We start from the raw sequence: 19,786 nt of genomic DNA on the forward strand, positions 1-19,786 counted from the left end.
TAACAGTAATCAAGACAGTGTGGTATGGGCAAAAGAATAGACAAATAGATCAATAGAACTGAATAGAAAGCCCAGAAACAGACCAAGACATATACAGTCAACTGATTTTGACAAAGGAACAGAGGCAATATGATGAACAAAGATAGTCTTTTCAACAAACAATGTTGGAATAACTAGACATCCACATGCAAAAAAAAAGTGAATTTAGAAACAAACCTTACACCTTTCACGAACATTAAGTGAAAATAGAGCACAGATCTAAATATAAAACACAAAGCTATAAAACTTCTGGAAGATAACATGGAAGAAAATCTTCCAACTCTACAACACTCTGGAAGAGGCAAAACTATGGAGACACTAAAAAGATTAGGGGTTGCCAGGAATTAGGGACAAGAGAGGAATGACGAACAGGTAGATTACAAGAATTTTTAGGGCAGTGAAACTATTATGTATGAGATTGTAATGGTCAATACATGTCATCATACATTTATCCAAACCTATAGAACGTACAACACAAATAGTGAACTCTAATGTAAAACTTAATTAACAACAATATATCAGTATTGGTTCATCAATTGTAAAAATGTACCACTAATGCAAGATGTTAATAATTGGGGAAAAGGGAATGGGGCGTTGGCAGGAGAATAGAATAAATGGAATCTCTATATCTGCTTAATATTTCTGTAAACCAAACACTGCTCCAAAAAAAGTTTCTAATTAAAGAAATAGTGGCAGAGAGAGTTGTAGATTTGTAGCAAAGTGCTGATTCATGAAGGTTTTAGAGATTTAACAAAAATGCAGTAAGTGATTGCTTAGGGCTAGGAGGCTTGTGGGGATAGTAGGGTGATAGGTATGGGATTTCTTCTTGAGGTGACAAAAATGTTTTAAAATTAACCGTCGTGATCATTGCACATATCTGTGAATATACTAAAAACGACTGAATTTTACACTCTAAATGGATGAGTTATAATCATATGTGAATTATATCTTAATAAATCTGGCTAAAAAATTCAATGGCCTAGATCTGTGTTATTAAATTAAATAAACAGCACTTAATAGTTTTTCTATAGCTGAAGTGTATGCTGTAAGGTTCTAACATATGACTTCTTCCCAGGAAGTCAATAATGTTTAAAAGTATAAAATTTCAGAGTTAATATCAATTTTTTACAGATTTCAGTGACAAGAGAATCACAGATGCAAGGGCCAAGAGCCATTAAAAGAGTTTCCTTCCAGATCACGGACTAACGAATACGATTTCCAAATGTCAATATTGATGACATGGAAAAGTATACACTACTCATTTGGAGTGAAGCTGTCAGCATTTCTTTTTGAATGAAAACGATGACAAAACCCTCTTCCCCAAACACACACGTACAAATGCCGAAGAGTGCATCCTCCTGCGTGAAGCTACCAACTCAGCAGCCTTCAATGAAGGGCATACAAAAGATGGAGCGCACTACAAATATCCATTGTTGCCACCACCTCAGTAACAGAGGAGTGGCTTTATCATCGGAAGTAATCGAAAGAAAGAAAGAACAGATGGACGTCTGGTTTATGGGGACTCACACAGTAAGCGTCACCCGAGGTGGAGGGCTTGCCACGGATAGAAATTAGGTGTTAGAAAGAGGGAACATGAGAGCAACAGAGAGGAAGACGGTTTGGAGAAGGGATGCTCAATTCTTTTATTCGGTTGTTTTATTTTGTGATATATGTCTGACAAACCGATTGCATAGAATTGCATTCTCTTACTGAGTGAAACTAATGAGTGTAATTATTTTAAATTGAGGCTATCTTATAAAAAAGCTGAAGAACTCGGGGGCTTCCCTGGTGGCACAGTGGTTGACACTCTGCCTGCTAATGCAGGGGACACGGGTTCGAGCCCTGGTCTGGGAAGATCCCACATGCCGCGGAGCAGCCAGGCCCGTGAGCCACAATTACTGAGCCTGCGCGTCTGGAGCCTGTGCTCCGCAACAAGAGAGGCCACGATAATAAGAGGCCCGCGCACCGCGATGAAGAGTGGCCCCCGCTCACCGCAGCTAGAGAAAGCCCTCGCACAGAAACGAAGACCCAACACAGCCACAAATCAATAAATTAATTAATTAATTAAAAAAAAAAAAAAGAAAACCCCAAACATGATAAATATCAATACAAAGAAAACCAAGCCTGGGCACATCATACTCAGATTACTGATGAGTAAAGATAAGGAGAAAATCTTTAAAATATCCAGAAAATAAAAGACACAACACATACAGAGGAACAACAACAAAAAAAAAAGGCTGAAGAACTAAAACCAAAAAAAATGATTTCTTCTGATTCTTTTAAAATATCCTATGAAAAGCTAGCTTTTAATAGGGACTTTAGATCGCTGTTATTTGGGGTATTTTGTACACTCTCTTCTATAGTTTCTAATTCACCTCTGTTTCATCAAGTGAAAAATCACATTTCATTGTACTTGTGCTCCATTTGTTCTCCATATAACATCTTCCCACCCTTGTTTTAGTATTATCTAAGATCTTGGGAGATTTAAATCAAAAACATGTGGATGATTTTGGACTCTAAGCTTGGAGCATCCACCAATTATGTTTGAATTCACTAGACTGAAATAGCTATTGGCAATAGTGTAACCAAGAGAGGAGATCCCTTCTTACACCTCACACATGTACATTTCACATGAGTGCCCTTACTGTAGCTTTATGACAAAGATGTTTAACCACCTGGCAATTAAAAAACAAAACAAAACACTTTGGTGCTCTAAATTCTTGTCATATTCTTCAAACTTACTGTTCTAAAAATATTTGTATAAACAACTGAATTTCAAAGGCATATTTTTAAAAGCTTTCTTATTATATATGCATATAGATCAACTTCTTAAACACTGTAAGCTGTAAGATGGAAGAATTTCTGCATCTAAGTGCATGCTTCTTTTCTTAGACATATTTGCACAATCATTGCAGGCTCAAATTGATGGTGCTCCTGAATGCAAGTTCCCTATAAGGTAAAATTCAGTTTCCTGTACTTCATTCCTATAATCTATAAATATTGAAATGATGTAACTAGAAGGTAAGTTCATTTAAAAATTTAACTAAATTATTTTTGTAGCAGATTGAATATTGTTTATTAGCATATATATTTTAAGGCACTGACTTACATAGGAACGATTCCCAGGGTGAAAACATGTATGTGATGTTTTAGAGAATAAAACAAAATTATTTTCATAACATATGTATATATATATAAATGCATATATTAGCCAATATCCATTTGTAAACCTTTATTCTATTCAAACTTAATACTCCACTTCCAAAAAGATATGTCCATGTAAAGTTGATAAAGTTCACCTCTTAAAATATGTCTATGTTTAAAAGAAATAAAGGTGCACTATACACCAAATTCTGTTATTTAAATTTGTATTTCATATATAAATTGGACTACACTGCATTATGTAATACTCCATAGGTACTGAATAAGTAATAAAAACTAAAAATAGTATTTATCTAGATGATATTATTGACCAGAAGGTATGTCCTGGATTATTATAAATATTTCAAGAGGAGGAGGATTATCTATAAAACCTTTTTCATCTGAAGTCCTGGGTCTTATGATATAGATAGAACTTTATCTAAACATGTAGAGTTTCCTGATTTCCTTTGAAGAAATCAGTAAGAAACTCTTTGAAAAGAAGAAAAAACAAAACAAAACAACAAAAGCAAGGGGCGCTCAAAGTCAGCTTGAAACAATAAACCTCGGCGGCAAGTCCCCAACTCCTGGGCGCCCGTTCAGGGCCCCAGCGGTGACCTGTGCTCACATCAGCGGAGGCGCCAGCAGAGCCGAGCCCGGGACGCCAGCCCACCGCTCGGACCTCACAAACCAGACGGCTTCGTCTAACGTTGGGAAACTGCGGAATCTCTCAGCAGCGCTGAGCGGGGCGGCAAGGAGACGAACTCAGGCTTCACACCAGGGAGCTCCGAGAGGAGGGACTAAACGCGCGACCGCGACAGCTCAGGCCGAGAGCCCGGAGGAAAGCTGTCCCCCAGGGAGCCCCCTCCCCTCCCGGCAGGACCCGCCGCTCCGGCGTCTCTTTACCTTGGATTTCCCGGTCCCAGGAGCGGCCGGCGAGGCCACCCCGTCGTGAACAGGCTCCTGCAAAACACAACGAAAGCCAGCCGGTCACATGCGGCTGTGCGGACCCCGGCGGGCGGGGAGGGCAGGCGGGGAGGGGCGGTGGTCCCTCGGCCCCCGGGATCACGCGTTACCTCCATGGCCACCCGCTGCCCGCACTTCCGCCCGCCGCCTCCCACGGAGCCCCGCCGCGGGTCAAAGGTCGCGCTTCTCCGCCGGCCCCGCCTCGGGAGGTGGCTCCCCGCGCGCTCCGCCTCGCCCCCGGGCCGGCCCGCGATGGGGCGGGGCGTGGAGGGGCGGGCCCGTGGGCGGGGCCCGGCGCGCCACCAGGGCAGTGGGGGGCCCGGCCCCTCCTGGGAGGGTCGGGCGTTGTGGGACCGCGCGCGCTCAGGCGGCCGCCCTAGTCTCCTGTCCCCTCACCTGTCCCCTTAGCTGTCCCATCTCCTGTTCCCTCACCTGTCCTATCTCCTGTCCTCCTGTGCCCTCAGCTGTCCCCTCAGCCCCCCTCAGTTCCCCCAGAGGCCCTTAGCCTCGGAACGGGCGCGTGGCTGTGCCCTGCGGCTGCAGGAGGCCGAGGGGACGAGGCGCAGCTGTTCCTGAGGCGAGTGGGTGACCGCAGAGCGGGAGCGCTGTCCCGCCTGGCAGCCTGGACGCCGGCCCTCCTCCTGGACGGTGAGTAGTCCCGGCGCCCAGCCCCGCTCCGGGTGGACGGGCGGGTTGGGGACCTGTGCTGACACTGCCTTTCGTGGCCGGTAGCTCTTTCTTTGAGCGGGACTGAGGAAACAGGCCCGAGTGGGGGGACGCTGGCCGGGGGAGGGAGGCGGCCTGGGGGCCCCCGCCCGGTGGGGACGGGCGGCGCCAGGATGGTCCGGGGCGAAGACGTGCTGCCGCAGGCGGTGCCTCCCCTCCGCTCCGTGAGCCACCAGCCTGGCACTGGCTGTCACTTGTCACGCCCTGACGCAGGTTGTGGGATGAAGTTTGCCAGTTTGGGGAAAGGATCCCCCTGCAGTGAGCTGGCTTCGGAAAATGCCCGTAAATCTGGACACTGGGCGGGGTTGTAAAGTGAGTGACTTTCCTCGGGACTAGAGAAATAGTCTCAGACAGCTTTTTGGAAAAATCACGAGTAATTCGTGAAAGCCACCAAAGTTCTCAATGTTTACATGGCAGTGAATACCGTTAAGGAAGAGTGACTAAATGCGTTGGCAGGTCGTGTTGGTGAAACTCGAGACTTCGAGCACCTTTTGGAGAAAAAGAGGACTTTCTGTTGCCCTCTCTCCATCTAGTCCGTTGCCTTGTATATATATTCATGCATTGCACTGCATGAAGACTTAATTGAATCTATGAATTAATTGATACAGAAACCAATCAGCAGGACAGAACCTAAGATCACTGGTCATTTTCTTCTGGGTTTTGAGGCAACTTAGAACTGAGACTACAGGGATTTTGTTGTATCTATTAACATCAAGGACGTTATAGCATTTGTTTTTTCCCTTCCAGTATGGGATCCAGGCTAGAATCAGGTTTTGCATTTAATTGTCACATCTGCTTAGGCTTCTTTAATCTGGAACATTTCCACAGCCTTTCTTTGTCTTTTATAAAATGGACCGAAATTTTGACCAAAATTTTGGTCAAATTTTGGACATTTTTGACATTTTATAAAAGAAAACCAAAAAAAGCCCCCAAACAACCGAACTCATAGATACAGAGAAGAGATTGGTGTGGCAGAGGCAGGGTGTGGGAGTGGGCAAAATGGGTGAAGGGGGTCGAGAAGTACAAACTCTGATTTATGAAGCAAATAAGTCCGGGGGGTGTTGTGCGCAGCATGGTGACTACAGTTAATAATACTCTACTGTATACTTGAAAGTTGCTAAGAGAGTCGATCTTAAAAGTTCTCATCACAAGAAAGAAATGATGGATATTTACTAGACTTATTGTGATGATCATTTCGCAATACATACAAATATCAAATCATTATATTGTACACCTGAAACTAATGTTATATGTCAATTATATCTCAATTAAAAAAGGAATAAGAAATTTGGCAAAAAAAAAAAAAAGCAAGGGGCAAGTTAAAACAGTTTATGTTGCTCTTTGTTTTACTAGATCTTATTTAATTTAAAATCAATTTGAAATCTCTAGTAATATGTAATGTTTACTTAAGTAGAAGCAATTAGACAAATAGTGTTTTCAGTACAGATGTACCCAGCCACTCTGATAATTCATTTTAAAGACACCTTAAGATAATAGGCTGAGATTTCCAAATAGATTTAGTTACAGGAGGGCTGGCTAACAAAGTCACTTCTAAAAGTTTGTGCCCTGATATTACAAACACCAATATAAAATATTGCCTATTACCTTTAGATCTCAATTTTGCATTAAGTTTTGGATGTATAATGGTAAAAAGCAACTTTATAATTCAGTGGTATTTGGGGGCAAACTTAATAATATTTTTTCCAGAAAAAAATATAATGGAAGCAAAAAATCTCTATTCAATTGGAATTTTAAAATTTTAGCCACAAAATTAATAGAGGCACATAGTTTAAAAAGTCAAATAGCACTAAAATGTTTACTTTGAAAATTAGCTTTTCACAGAAGCTGTGGAACTTGGGCAAGTCATTTACCTGTCTGTGCTTCAGCTTCCTCATCTGTAAAATGGGGATAATAATATGTCAGATTCACAGAGGTGCTGTGAGGATTAAATGAATTAACGCATGTGAAAGACTTGGTACAATGCCTGGCCATAGCAGGATCTTTATAGATTCAACTATTATTATTACTGTTCCCACCCTCAGAAGTAATCGTCTCGATTCCCATAAAGAGTCTCTGTCTCTTTCAGAACAGAATTTTTCCTCCTACTCTCAATTAAATGTAAATCTGTTTGAGGGGAAGCACAGGATATGCATTCATATTTAGTTGAAGTTAAAATTTCAAAATTTGGAACACATCTACCTGATTCCTTTTTCTCATCCTTCTTGATAGAATATGGAATGTTTGTTTTCCTGTTTATCTAATCCAAAATATTCAAAACACTTTCAAGGTCTGTAGAGAACAGACTTGTGCTTGCCATGTGGGGGGGTGGGGGGAAGTACTGGGAGTTTGGGATTAGCAGATGCAAACTAGTATATATAGGATGGATAAACAACAAAGTGCTACCATATAGCACAGGGAACTATATTCAGTATCCTGTGATAAACTGTAATGGAAAAGAATATGAGAAAGAATGCATATATATATATATATATATGCGTATATATATATACATATACATATATATATATATATATATATATAAAACTGGATTACTGTGCTGTATAGCAGAAATTAACACAACACTGTAAAGTCAACTATACTTCAAGAAAATAAATTAAAACAAAAAACTCTTTCAGGGTCTGAATAATAATCATCTTTCAGAATTGAGCCTGAATTTACAGCTGGACTTACACATATATCTTTCTATCTCAAAATATATTTTATAGAGGTAAGTCATTGTCTCAGTTTTTGTCATTACTTATAAGCTTATGTTTTGATAGAGTTTATATGGAAATACCATGTGGCATAACTGCCTATTTCACACCCTAGGAGGTGGGAAGGGTATAAGGACTCATCATCATTGACCCAGATTCTCATCTGATTCAACTAATTGGCATTTCAGTCTCACAAGCAACATTTGAAATTTTTATTGCAAGGAACTAATGGGATGAAGAACAACACAAGTAATCAAATCAAATAAAGGCATCTGCTGGAGTGGGATCCCAGGGTCCCACCCCACAGCTTTTTATGGAGAATTTTGTTTTCATGGAAAGGCCAGAATTCCCTAGGGGTGGAGTTTCATGATCAGAAAGTAAAGAAAGACCTCTATGTATTATTAATATCAACACACAAAATAATACAACTGCATTACACATTTCTCAATTTAGAATAAGGATAGCATGTATGAACATGTTTTGGGAAGGTTATTGAAATTCTCTAAATCACTTTGATATCCTTAAGTTTCTTAAGGCATTTATCAAAACGCCACAAGAACAGAACTCTTCTTTGTTGCTTGAGTCAATAAAAATCTGACTCAACTTCTATTTTAGGTCACAGATTTTTAATGGAGTAAACCAGGATTTCCTTCGTAATGAAACTACAAGGCCTGCACTATACTGCAATTCAGTAAACTCTGAATTATAAATGCTAAAATTCCTTTTGACAGTAAGGAGTAGCATAATTCTTTGTTGGGAGCAACATTATTGGACAATTTTTCTTAAGAAACGGAGAATTTATTAAAGCATCTTATGGGCTCACAGAATCAATAAGAGGCTGAAGGACTGGGCTTGGGAAATAAGTAGAAACCAAATACCCCTGGATCAAGGGTGGGAGTGGGTGAGGGGGCAGGACCATATTTGCCTTTTGGTTGGACCCTGCCGCCCCCTTTATTTTTGCCTGTTCAGGACCAACCAAGAGCTAACAATCCTCTTATTTTTAGTTTTTTTTGAGGAACCTCCCCTACTTCTGGGTATATAGTTAATGGAATTGAAATCAGGATCTCATTAAGATTTCTGCACTCCTACATTCACTGCAACAATATTATTCACAATAGCCAAGATGTGGAAGCAACCTAAATGTCCATCAACAGACGAATGGATAAAAGATATGTGAGATATATATAATGGACTATTATTCAGTGTTAAAAAAGAAGGAAATCCTGCCATTTGTGACAACATGAATGAATGTGGAAAAATTATGCTAAGTGAAATAAGTCAGACACAGAAGGACAAATACTACATGATACCACTTACGTGAGGAATCTAAAATCGTCAAATCACAGAAGCACAGAGTAGAATGGTGGTTGGCAGGGGCTGAGGGGAGGGGGAAAAGAGAAGGTGTTAGTTAAAGGGAACAAAGTTCCAGTTATGCAAGATGAATAAGTCCTAGAGATCTTCTGTACAGAATAGTGCCTCTGGTTAGTAACACTGTACGTGCTCTTAAAAATTTGCTAAGGGGATAGATCTTACGTTGTGTTCTTATCCCAAAATAATAATAAGAAGAAGAAGAAGGAGAAGAAAAAGGGTGGAAGAAAAGAACAACAACCTGCTTAACACAGAGTGCAGGTCACAGCCCCACTCTCATCTGCAGGTGAAGTGGTTTCCACAGTAGCAGGAAACACGCTGCCTCTCAATAGGAAATCACATCTGGGTTAATTCCGCAGAGTCAGGGGCGGGTGGGTGCTGGACAGTCGAAAAATAACAAGCACAGTTTCCCAGATTTACATCTATTCATGTACATGAAACAGGCTGGGACCTGGGAGCCTTTGCTGCAGTGCTGCAGTGCTTGCACCTGGACAAATGTCTCTTAGAGCAACAAAATGCAAAGAAACTATAAGGGACTAAAAATAACTGCGTGCATGCACAGTTGGGGCAAATTCTGGACAAAAGATACAGAAAGACCAAAAAAGCCCAACTGCCACTTCTGAAGAGCTAGAAGCAAAAACGGGGGTCGGGAGCAAAGGCTGGGTTCTGCGCATGCCCCCTGCACTCAGCACCACCAAAGGGGTGGGCAGACCACCTAAGCCACCCCTCCGGCCCAACCCCGGGACACACCACTACCTCCCCCCCATATAAGGAACCAGCTGCCCCCACCCCCACCCCCAGGAAGCGAGCAAGGGAACCTGTTGCTTGTTCTCGCTCCCCCTTGCTGCAGCAGGGGTCCCAATAAAGCTTTGCCTGAATTTCTTGTCTGGTCTCTGATCAATTTCTATTGATTAAGGAGGCCAAGAACCCTGGTCAGTAACATACACACTTCAAATTCCAGAAATTGTAAGTCTTGCTGAACACAATTATCTTTCAGATAAGGAAGGGTACCACCCACTCACCAAAGGCAGAAAACCTCAAGTCTCTGCATCCAGCCCCAATCCTAGGGTCTCTGGATGTTGTCTAATCCTCCTCTAAGATGGTCACAGGCACATCTACATCATCAGAAACCCACAGAGTAATGGTGAATGTAACCATCACTACAGTGGTCTATATAAAATGGTCTGACAAGGGAAAGGGATGGGGGAGGAAAATGAGTTATGGAGCATGGAAGGAAACATGTGTAGGCATGTGCTTCTGCATCATTCGTGATACTGTGACGTCCCTCAGCCACTCTCTGCTCCATGGTCACCTTGTTCTCAGCCAGCACCAGGCTCATTGGTGTCTTCACTTGGTGACATGATCCAGACCTTCATTTCTGAGGGAACTGAGACCTTCACAGCCCAGCCAATGTGGTGTTGTTGCCTCTTGAATTTTCATAAGCTATAGATGTAGGGAGGCAGGACACAAGATCCCTTTGATCATCAGAAAGGATTTCTCCCACCCATCTCATAACACTTTTTTCCCAGCTTCCCTAGTGATCAGCAGAGCCCAGGATGCCAGGGGCAGCATCAGCTTTAATTCAGTGGAGCCACTGTTGTGCCAGCTGGTGGACGCATCCCTCCTATGGGTCAGACCATCTCTAAGTAATCAGAGTCGTCACTTAGTGACAGGAAGAAAAGGGTTTGTAAGCAGGTCATTAAATGGTTCACAAGTGAAAGTGGAAGTGTTCACTAGTTCAGAAGAATAGTCAGGTCCTATAAAACAACGTGTCATAGAAATCGTCAAGATGTATATATACACACTGCAATATATAAAATAGATAACCAATAAGAACTTACAGTATAGCACAGGGAACTCTACTCAATACTCTGTAATGACCTATATGGGAATAGAATCTAAAAAAGAGTGAATACATGTATATGTATGACTGATTCAGTTTGCTGTACAGCAGAAAGTAACACAACGTTGTAAATCAATTATACTCCAATAAAAATTAATTAACAAAAATAAATGATACCAATCAAAAAAAAAAAAAAAGAAAAAAGAAAGATGTGACCCAGGGTACTGCTTCTGCCACTGAAGAGCTCTAGCTCAGCTGCCCTGGACCCATCCATATAGCTGGACAGGCCATTGCTCCTGCCTGCTGTGGTGCCCCCCTCCCCCAAGAACTCCACAACTGCAATCACAACAATAAAATCCGACTGCTTCTTAATCTTTTCCCCACTTGTTTCACGACTCTCAGTCTTGGGTTGCAGGATCCCAATGGCTGAGCCCAAGGTTCAGGCCCTCACACTGGCTGCCAGGGGCACCGAGAAGGGGAATCTGCTCCCTTCATTCATTGTCATTCTGAATGAGTTGATACACCTAATTGTTGTATTTTCATGTCTTCCCAGAAGAAAGCTGTCAAGGAACAGCCTATTGTAAACAAATTCTATTTAGAGTATAATTGAAGAACCAAATTAAAAAAAGAATCCTAAGCTTCAGTTAAATCAATAAATAATAAACACATACATACATATGTACATACATCAAAAGAAGAAGAGAACGTAACAGTTTATCCTCCAATTGACACATGAATACATTCCTTACTCTCAGCAGGTTCATAGAAGCAAACAGGGACCCCTGAGAGACTCAGGCCCTGTGCTGTCATTTTCCTTTTTAGTGCCGATGAAACAGCCTCCAAAGTGCTCACATGGTTAATTATTGGCAGAACTAGAGTGAAGATGCCACACTAAATATTGAGCTTCCTGGGAACACCATCCAAGCCTTACACATCCACCGCAAGTCACACGGTGCCTGTCACATAGTAAGCCCCAAATATTTTTTACTAAATGACCGAGTCCACACACTTTCCAATATATTAAGCTTTATGTACCTCCATTAATAAGCATTTCACAGTTAAGGACTGAATTTTAGACTTCCATTCCCCTCATCTCCTTAATTCCATGCTAACTGAAAGATAGCACCTTGAGAACACAGGAATTCTAGACATTCTGGTGATTCAAGTCATGTTGCAAAAGCAGAATTGTTGCAGGTTTTTTTCCTTCCTCAAATAATACTTGGCACAGAAAAAGCACACGGATGCAGCACACTGCATTTTCCCCTGCCAGCAGCTCGCTCATGGAGCATCTACTCATGAAAACACAATTTTTAAAATTTATTTATTTATTTTATTGAAGTATAGTTGATTTACAATGTTGTGTTAGTTTTAGGTGTACAGCAAAGTGATTCAGTTATACATACATATATATATATGCACATATACATATATATGTTCTTTTGCAGATTTTTTCCCATATAGGTTATTACAAAATATTGAGTGTTTTCCCTGTGCTGTACAGCAGGTCCTTATGAAAACATTTTAATACCCAGATAGATAACCACTTATAGGTATTACGAGGATACCATTCAAAATAGGGAACAGTAAGTGACTCCTTCACATTAGGTCAGGCAGAGTTTTCTCATTTACTTTTTAAGTGGTTTTTATTGATTTTGTTTTGTTTTGTTCTGTTTTATTTTGCCTAAGAACTAGTGGGACAGAATCATTGAATGCGTAAGCTGAAAGGACTCTGGACCAGTCCTCTAATGGAGCAGATGAAGAGAACTCACCCAGAGACCAAGGACCTGGCCAGCACTCCCATCCCAGGGCTTTATCACCACCACACATGGTCTCGGGGACCACGTTCATTGAATGCCTACCACTTGGTCTGTATCATATTTGATTTTACAGAGAAATAACAGTCACCTTTTCCTCCCTATTGCAGAAGGTATTCTTGTGACTTTGATAGTGAGAATGCATTTAAGAAACATTTTTAAAGCACATCTTTCCAAATGCGAATATGAATATGTGGATGTTTTTGGTCTTGTACATTCAATAATATGAAACTACAGTGACTGAAAGAGTATAACTAAAGTAGGAAAGAACACTCTCTTTTCTCCCTACAAATGTGTCAGAATCATTGCGCTTATAAAAGCCTGGAATCCCAAAAGTCATTGATGAAAAATATGATTGGGATAGCTCCAATTAGATACTTTCTAAAATAGTTTTCTTTCCTCTTTCTCAAGTATTTTAAGCTACAGAGAAGCTCCTTAACTGTAATAGGGTTCATTGAAGACTGACTCTTCAGAGCTGAGCAGAGCCCAGGCTGCCCTCAAGCGCATGTGTGGGAGAGATGCTCTCAGTTCAAGGCAGGCTCTCTGTGCCCTGAAATCTGGCTAAAGCTGCACAGTGCTACGAAGACAACTTGTGAGGAAAGAGCGGGGAGTGTGCAGGAAAGCAACAGAGCCTGGCTCTCAGGGAAGATCACGGTACAGGGGCCAAATAGTCTGGGTTGGGCCTGGTCCCCAGTCCCCAGCAAACTTGGAAACACCACGAAATCACTTCAGAGTCTCTCAAACAATATGTCACTGTGCAGTCTTTAAATTCTATACCAGCTCTGTAACTCTTTATTTTCATCGCTTAATCCAGGGGTCCCCAACCCACTGTGCGAGGCCTGTTAGGAACCAGGGGGCACAGCAGGAGGTGAACAGTGGGTGAGAGAGAGAGAGAGAAGCTTCATCCGTTGCTCCACACTGCTTGCATTACCACCTGAATCACGCCCGCCACTGTAGCTCACATTACTGCCTAAACCATCCCCCCTGCTTCCGTGGAAAAAACTGTCTTCCACGAAACTGGTCCCTGGTGCCAAAAAAGTTGGGGACCGCTGGAATCAGTTTGCCACAATTTACCATGTAACCTCTTGTAATTCTCATTAGGTTTCAGCAGCTTTGGACTTGTCACTTACCTTGACATCGGAGCTCTACAAAATTGTCTAAATTAATGAAAAATTCCATAGAGCATGATATCACGTATCTTAAGACACTGCCTTTCTGTTAATGTTATTCATTGGCTACTAGACTTATCTACCTGTGGTTAACCTATCTCAAAAGTTAGCAAATATTATTCAGCAGAAACGAATGTTTCTAATACAGTGTGTCAAAAATTACATGAAATTTTCCCCAAGATATAGTCCCTAATACAATTTTTGCTTCTCTTATGTTACAAATGATAAAATGACTGCCTGAAAGTTGAAGTTGTCTTGAAGAGTTTAGCACCCTCATAAAAACACTTCTATATAGACTTTTTCTTATTTGAACACATTACTTTTTTTAATGATTTCTTCTGAAATAATTATAAACTGACAGGAAGTTGCAAAAATAGGACAGTAAAGCCCCAAGTAATCTTCATCCGGTTTTCCTAATTGGTTACATTTTATGTAACAATAGGATACTATCAAAGCTGGGAAATTGACATTGCTACAAGGTATATGTGTGCCACATTATCACATGTGTTGCCACCACCAAGATCAAGATACATAACTGTTCCATCACCACAAAGATCTCCCTCCTGTTACCCCGATATATAGTCACACTTAGCTTCCTCCCACCCTGGCCCCCATGCACCATCCCTAAAACTTGGCAACCACTTATCTGTCTCCTTCTTTGTCATCTTGAGAATGCTATATAAATGTATTCATATAATATGTGACCTTCAAACACCAACCTCAAATGTTGGCTTTTTTCACCCAGCATGTTTTTTGAGATCCATCCAAGTACTTGCATGTATCAGTAGTTAATCCTTTTTACTGTTAAGTAGTGTTTCATAGTATTAATGTACCACGGTTTGTTTAACCATTCACTTATTCTAGAACATTTTTATTGTTTCTAGTTTGGGACTATTACAAACAAAGCTGCTAGAAACAATCATGTAGAGATATTTGCATGGACATAAAATTTAATTTCTCTGGGATGAACGTATATGATACTTCTGAACATTTTTGGAAAAGCAGTGTATATAATTATGTTGTTCTGTTGCTTCTTATGTCACTGAAAGAAAAGGATGAACTTGGTGATTTGAACTCCCAGCTCAAGTGCCACATAAATGACCATGTGCCCTGAAGGAGACCACTGTCTCCTGTAGCTACACGGCTGGAAATCAAGCACAGAACCTCATCGTGCAACTGGTTGAATTACAATGCAAGTTGAACTCCCAGTTTTGAAGGGCATCTACTGTTGAATCAATGTGAGGGCATTGATTGGGAAAGAACTGGATCTTATAAGTTGGGATGGGGACCCGTGGGAAGATCCTGATGAAGCTGGGGATATTGAGCCCCTAAACTGTGATGAATCTTTTATCACCAGTGGTATTGGCCTCCCCAGCCCCAGCAGAGATGGCTTCCTCAACCCCAGTGGAAGCGGCCTCTCTACATACAGGGTATCAGCCTTTCCATCTCCTTCTGAGAGGATTAACCCTGCATTGCCTGAGGAAAGGGTCATAGCCTCCCCTGACGCAATTGTCATGTAACATAATTATTAGTCTCCTCAGGACCCACCCCTACCACCCCGCCTTACTTCTGGACCTTTAACTAGACTCAAGCTCAGCAGGTCCCTAAAGGTGGGATACAATCTGTGACTCATGAGGAAGTGCATTACATTCCAAAATAATGACTTCCATTTTCTAAGTTACACAGACAAAATCTTGGGAAATGTGTGGGAATAAGTACTAAAGGTGTGGGAAAATGGAAGAAGGAATTCCTTATAAGGTTGAAGGAGGCTGAATGTATGGGCTCACTAAATAGGGCTTCTGCATTTACTGTTGCAGCTTGAGGAATTAGAAAGGGCTCTAGCAGTTTTGTTGGTTGGTTGGCTGAAACATAGGCCAAAAGGTGGCCCCCCATGAGTACCCTGGAAATGCTGGACTTGCCTCCGTTTAAGCTAGAGAAGAACTTCAGAGGCTTAGGGATAGAGGAATGTTAGAGTAGATTTGTTACTTAAAACCTGCTCACCTGACTGGGGGGTTCCAGAAGTTTTACCTTCCATCAATAGTGTGAGGAATAAATCTATGAGAGGATCCCCAATATCCTTTGTGGACAAAGAATGTCACCTGCCATACCAGTAAACAAAGGATCTTGCAGCCACCAAGCCACCAGCCACTGCAGCCACCCCTGATAGTGCACCCTGAGGGGATTTAAGATGTAGAAAAACAGGATACTGACCCTAGATAGTTTAGGTGCATATCAAAGGAATAATTGTATTAAGCCCAGATTCTTACATCTTCCCATACATAGAAAAGTGTTAAAATCGTTAACTTGAGATGTCTGGTTTTCCTTTAATTAGCAGGAAAGTTTTGATGTTTGATTACTTGGGTTTTTTTGGCAAAACTCCTATATATTCTGTTTCTCTTTGGAACTGTCCCCAGAGCTATCTGAGAGGCTGTATCCCAGGCTTAAGTCCTCAGTTAGGTTCCAAATGCAACATAATTTTCAACTTTTAAGTTGCGCATTTTTTTTCAGTTGACACCTTGAATACTCTATGGTTGCTTTCTCTGTAGATCAGACCTCACAGTGGGAAATGCAGTCACTGCATTGGGAAACCTAAATGCAAAGAGGGTAATTGAATCCTGAGGTGGTAGGGGCCAAGTGACAATATTCAACCACTGAAGGCAAAGTGGACATGGTTACCTTAATGTACAGCAGAGTCAAAGCAGCAATCAGAATAGTCTGACTCATGCTGACTTACGGTGTTGACTAATTGATCATGGTGTTCCTAGAAGTGAAATAGATAGGAAGCCTACTAAATTTGTACTTCTCTGTATAAGCAGAAAAGTTCTAGGTCAAGTGAATAAAAGTCGAACCTAAATCATAAAAACAGAGAGTCACATCCCTTCAATACATTCCTAGACATGAGCCAGTTTATGGATCCCGAACCCCTGGAATGAAGGAGAGGCTGGGCCCCATTGAGGAAGGACCCCAGTGCACTCTGAAAGTTGATACTGTCAATTCTTGCCCCAGCCTTCCCCAGAATGATGTTTGGCATTTTACCAGAGTAACTGTGCATTGGGGAAAAGGAAATTATTAGACCTTTTGGGGAACAACGGACTCTGGCTTTGAAATGATACTAATTCCAAGAGACCTAAAACATTGCAGGGGCCCAAAAGTCAGAGTAGAGCTTATGGAAGTCAAGCGACTAATGGAGTTTTAGCTCAGTTCTGTCTCACCATGGGCCCAATGGTTCTCCAAACCAATCATGTGGTTATTTCTCCAGTTCTGGAATGTATACTTGGTATAGACATATTTAGCAGCTGGCAGATTCTCCACATTTGTTCCCTGACCTGTGGAGGGAGGGTTATTATGATGGGAAAGACAAAGTAAAAGCCAGGAGAACTGCCTCTACCTAGGAAAACAATAAATAAAATTTAATACCACATTCATGGAGGGACTGCAGAGTTTACGGCCAGCATCAAGGACTTGAAGGAGGCAGGGGTGGTGATTCCTACAACATCCTATCTGGCCTGTGCAGAAGAGAGATGGATCTTGAGAATGACAGTAGATTATCATAATCTTAACCAGGTGGTGACTCCAATTGTAGCTGTTGTTGCAGATGTGGTTTCATTGCTTGAGAAAGTTACCACTCACCCTGGTAAATGGTATGTAAGTATATGGATTTGGTCTGGAAAATGCCTTTTTATCCATCCCTGTCCATTAGGCCCACCAGAAGCAGATTGCTTTCAGCTGGCAAGGCCAGTAATACACCTTCACTGTCCTACCTCATGAGTATATCAACTTTCCAGCCTGATGCCATTATTTAGTTTGCTAGAAAATACACCTGACTCTCCCTTCCATAAGATATCACACTGGTCTATTACACTGCTGACACTATGCTGGTTGGATCTAGTGAACGAGCAGTAGCAACTACTCTAGATTTGTTGGTAAGGTATTTATGTGTCAGAGGACAGAAAATAGATAAGACAAAATGCCATGGCCTCCTACATCAGTGAGATTTCTAGGGGCCCAGTGGTATGAGCCATGTCAAGATATCCCTTCTAAGGTGAAGGATAAGTTGTCGTCTCTGACACCTCCTACAACCAAAGCACAGGCACAGCTCTTAGTGATTTCTTTGGGTTTTGGAGGCAACATATTCCTCATCTGGATGTGTTACTCCAGACTTTTTAATGAAGTGACTCCAAAAGCTGCTAGTTTAGGCTGGAACCCAGAACAAGAGAAGGCTGTGTAACAGGTCCAGGCTGCAGTGCAAGCTGCTTTGCCACTTGGGCCATAAGATCCAGAAGACACAACGGTGTTGACGTGTCTGTGGCAAATAAGGATGCTGTCTGGAGCCTCTTGAAGGCCCGCATAGGTGAATCAAAGCACAGGCCTTAAGAACTGTGGAGCAAGGCCCTTCCATCATTTTGGTAACTAGTCTCCTTTTGAGAAACAAGAGGTCTGCTACTGAACTTTGTAGAGACTGAACACTTAACCTTGGGCCATCAAGTTACCATGTGACCTGAGCTGCCCAGCATGAACTAAGTGGAATCTTAACCACCAAGCCATAACAGAGGCCATGCACAGCAGCACTCCATCGTCAAATGGATGTGGCATATATGTGATCAGGCCAGAGCAGGTCTTGAAGGCACAAGTAAGTTCCATGAAGAAGGAGCTCAAAGGCCCACAGTCCTCACTTCGGCTACACTACCTTTTCTCTCCCAGCCTGCACCTATGACGTCAAGGGGACTTCCCTACTATTAATTGACGGAGGGAGACTCAGGCAGGCCTGGTTTACAAATGGTTCTGCACAATATGCAGGCACTACCCAAAAGTGGATAGCTACTGCCCTCAGCCCCTCTCTGAGACATCTCTGAAGGACAGTGGTGAAGAGAAATCCTCCCAGTGGGCAGAACTTGAGGCCATGCACCTGGCTGAGGGAGAAACACTTGGAAGGAGAAATGGTCAGACACGCTGGGTGGTCAGGAATTGAAAAAAGCATGACTGGAAAGTTGGTCATAAAGAAAATTGGGGAAGAGGTATGTGAACAGATTTCTCTGAATAGTTGAAAAACATGAAGATATTTGTGTCTCATGTGAATGCTCATCATCAAAGGGTGATCTCAGCAGAGGAGGATTTTAATTCTCAAGTAGATAGGATGACCTGTTCTGTGGAGACCAGTCAGCCTCTTTCCCCAGCCACCCCTGTCATTGCCCAATGGGCTCATCAACAAAGTGGCCATGGTGACAGGGACGCAGGTTACGCATGGGCTCAGCAATATCGACTTCCACTCATCAAGGCTGACCTGGCTACAGCCACTACTGAATTCCCAATCAAAAAGAATCAACCAGCAGCAGAGACCAACAGTGGGCCCTCAATATGGTGTTATTCCCCGGGTGATCAGCCAGCTAGTCAGTGGCAGACTGATGACACTGGACAGCTTTCATTGTGCAAGGGGCAGTATTTTGTTCTTATTGGAATAGACATTTGCTCTGGGTACAGATTTGCCTTTCCTGCATACGTCACTTCTGCGTAACTACCATCCATGATCTTACAGAATGACTTATCATTGTCATGGGATTCTGCAAGCATTGCTCAAGATCAAGGAATACATTTCACAGCAGATGAAGTGAGGCAATGGGCCCTTGGAATTCACTAGTCTTACCTGAAGCAGCAGGCTGGATAGAATGGTGGAATGGCCTTCTGAAGACTCAGTTACAGGGCTGCCTATGTGACAATACCTCTGCTTGTCCCAGGGCAAGGTTCTCCAGAGGGTTGTATATGCTCTGAATTGGAGTCCAATATATGGTCTTCTTTCTTCCATAGCTAGGATTCTCGGGTCCAGGAATTTTAAGGGACAAAAATGAGAAGAGTTATTTTCAACTCTTCAGTATTATCCCTAGTGACCCACTATCAAATTTTTGCTTTTTGTTCCTGTGACCTTATGCTCTGCTGGTCTGAGTTCCAAAGGGGAAAATGCTTCTACCAGGAGACACAGCAATGATTCCAAAGAACTGGGAGTTAAGACTAACA

General features: G+C 42.1%; 1 long non-coding RNA gene and 1 pseudogene across 20 annotated transcripts in view; one reads left to right on the forward strand and one right to left on the reverse strand.

The window, feature by feature from the left end:
* LOC309634345 (nocturnin pseudogene) overlaps nucleotides 1-19,557 on the reverse strand; it is a 100,445-nt pseudogene extending 80,888 nt beyond the window's left edge. For 7 of the 19 annotated variants that reach the window (XR_014249567.1, XR_014249568.1, XR_014249569.1 and 4 more), the window contains exon 1: nucleotides 4,084-4,247. The product of XR_014249567.1 is annotated as a nocturnin pseudogene (transcript). The other 12 variants (XR_014249559.1, XR_014249561.1, XR_014249562.1 and 9 more) reach the window with 8 other exon arrangements.
* On the forward strand, nucleotides 4,354-13,653 carry LOC309634356. The gene is made up of 3 exons (XR_014248013.1): nucleotides 4,354-4,791; nucleotides 7,506-7,597; nucleotides 12,481-13,653. It is a non-coding gene; the product is annotated as an uncharacterized lncRNA (long non-coding RNA).
* Nucleotides 19,558-19,786: the final 229 nt, after the last annotated feature.

This window comes from Balaenoptera borealis (assembly GCF_965194805.1).
Source record: "Balaenoptera borealis genome assembly, chromosome: 8".
NCBI classification, from domain to species: Eukaryota; Metazoa; Chordata; class Mammalia; order Artiodactyla; family Balaenopteridae; genus Balaenoptera; species Balaenoptera borealis.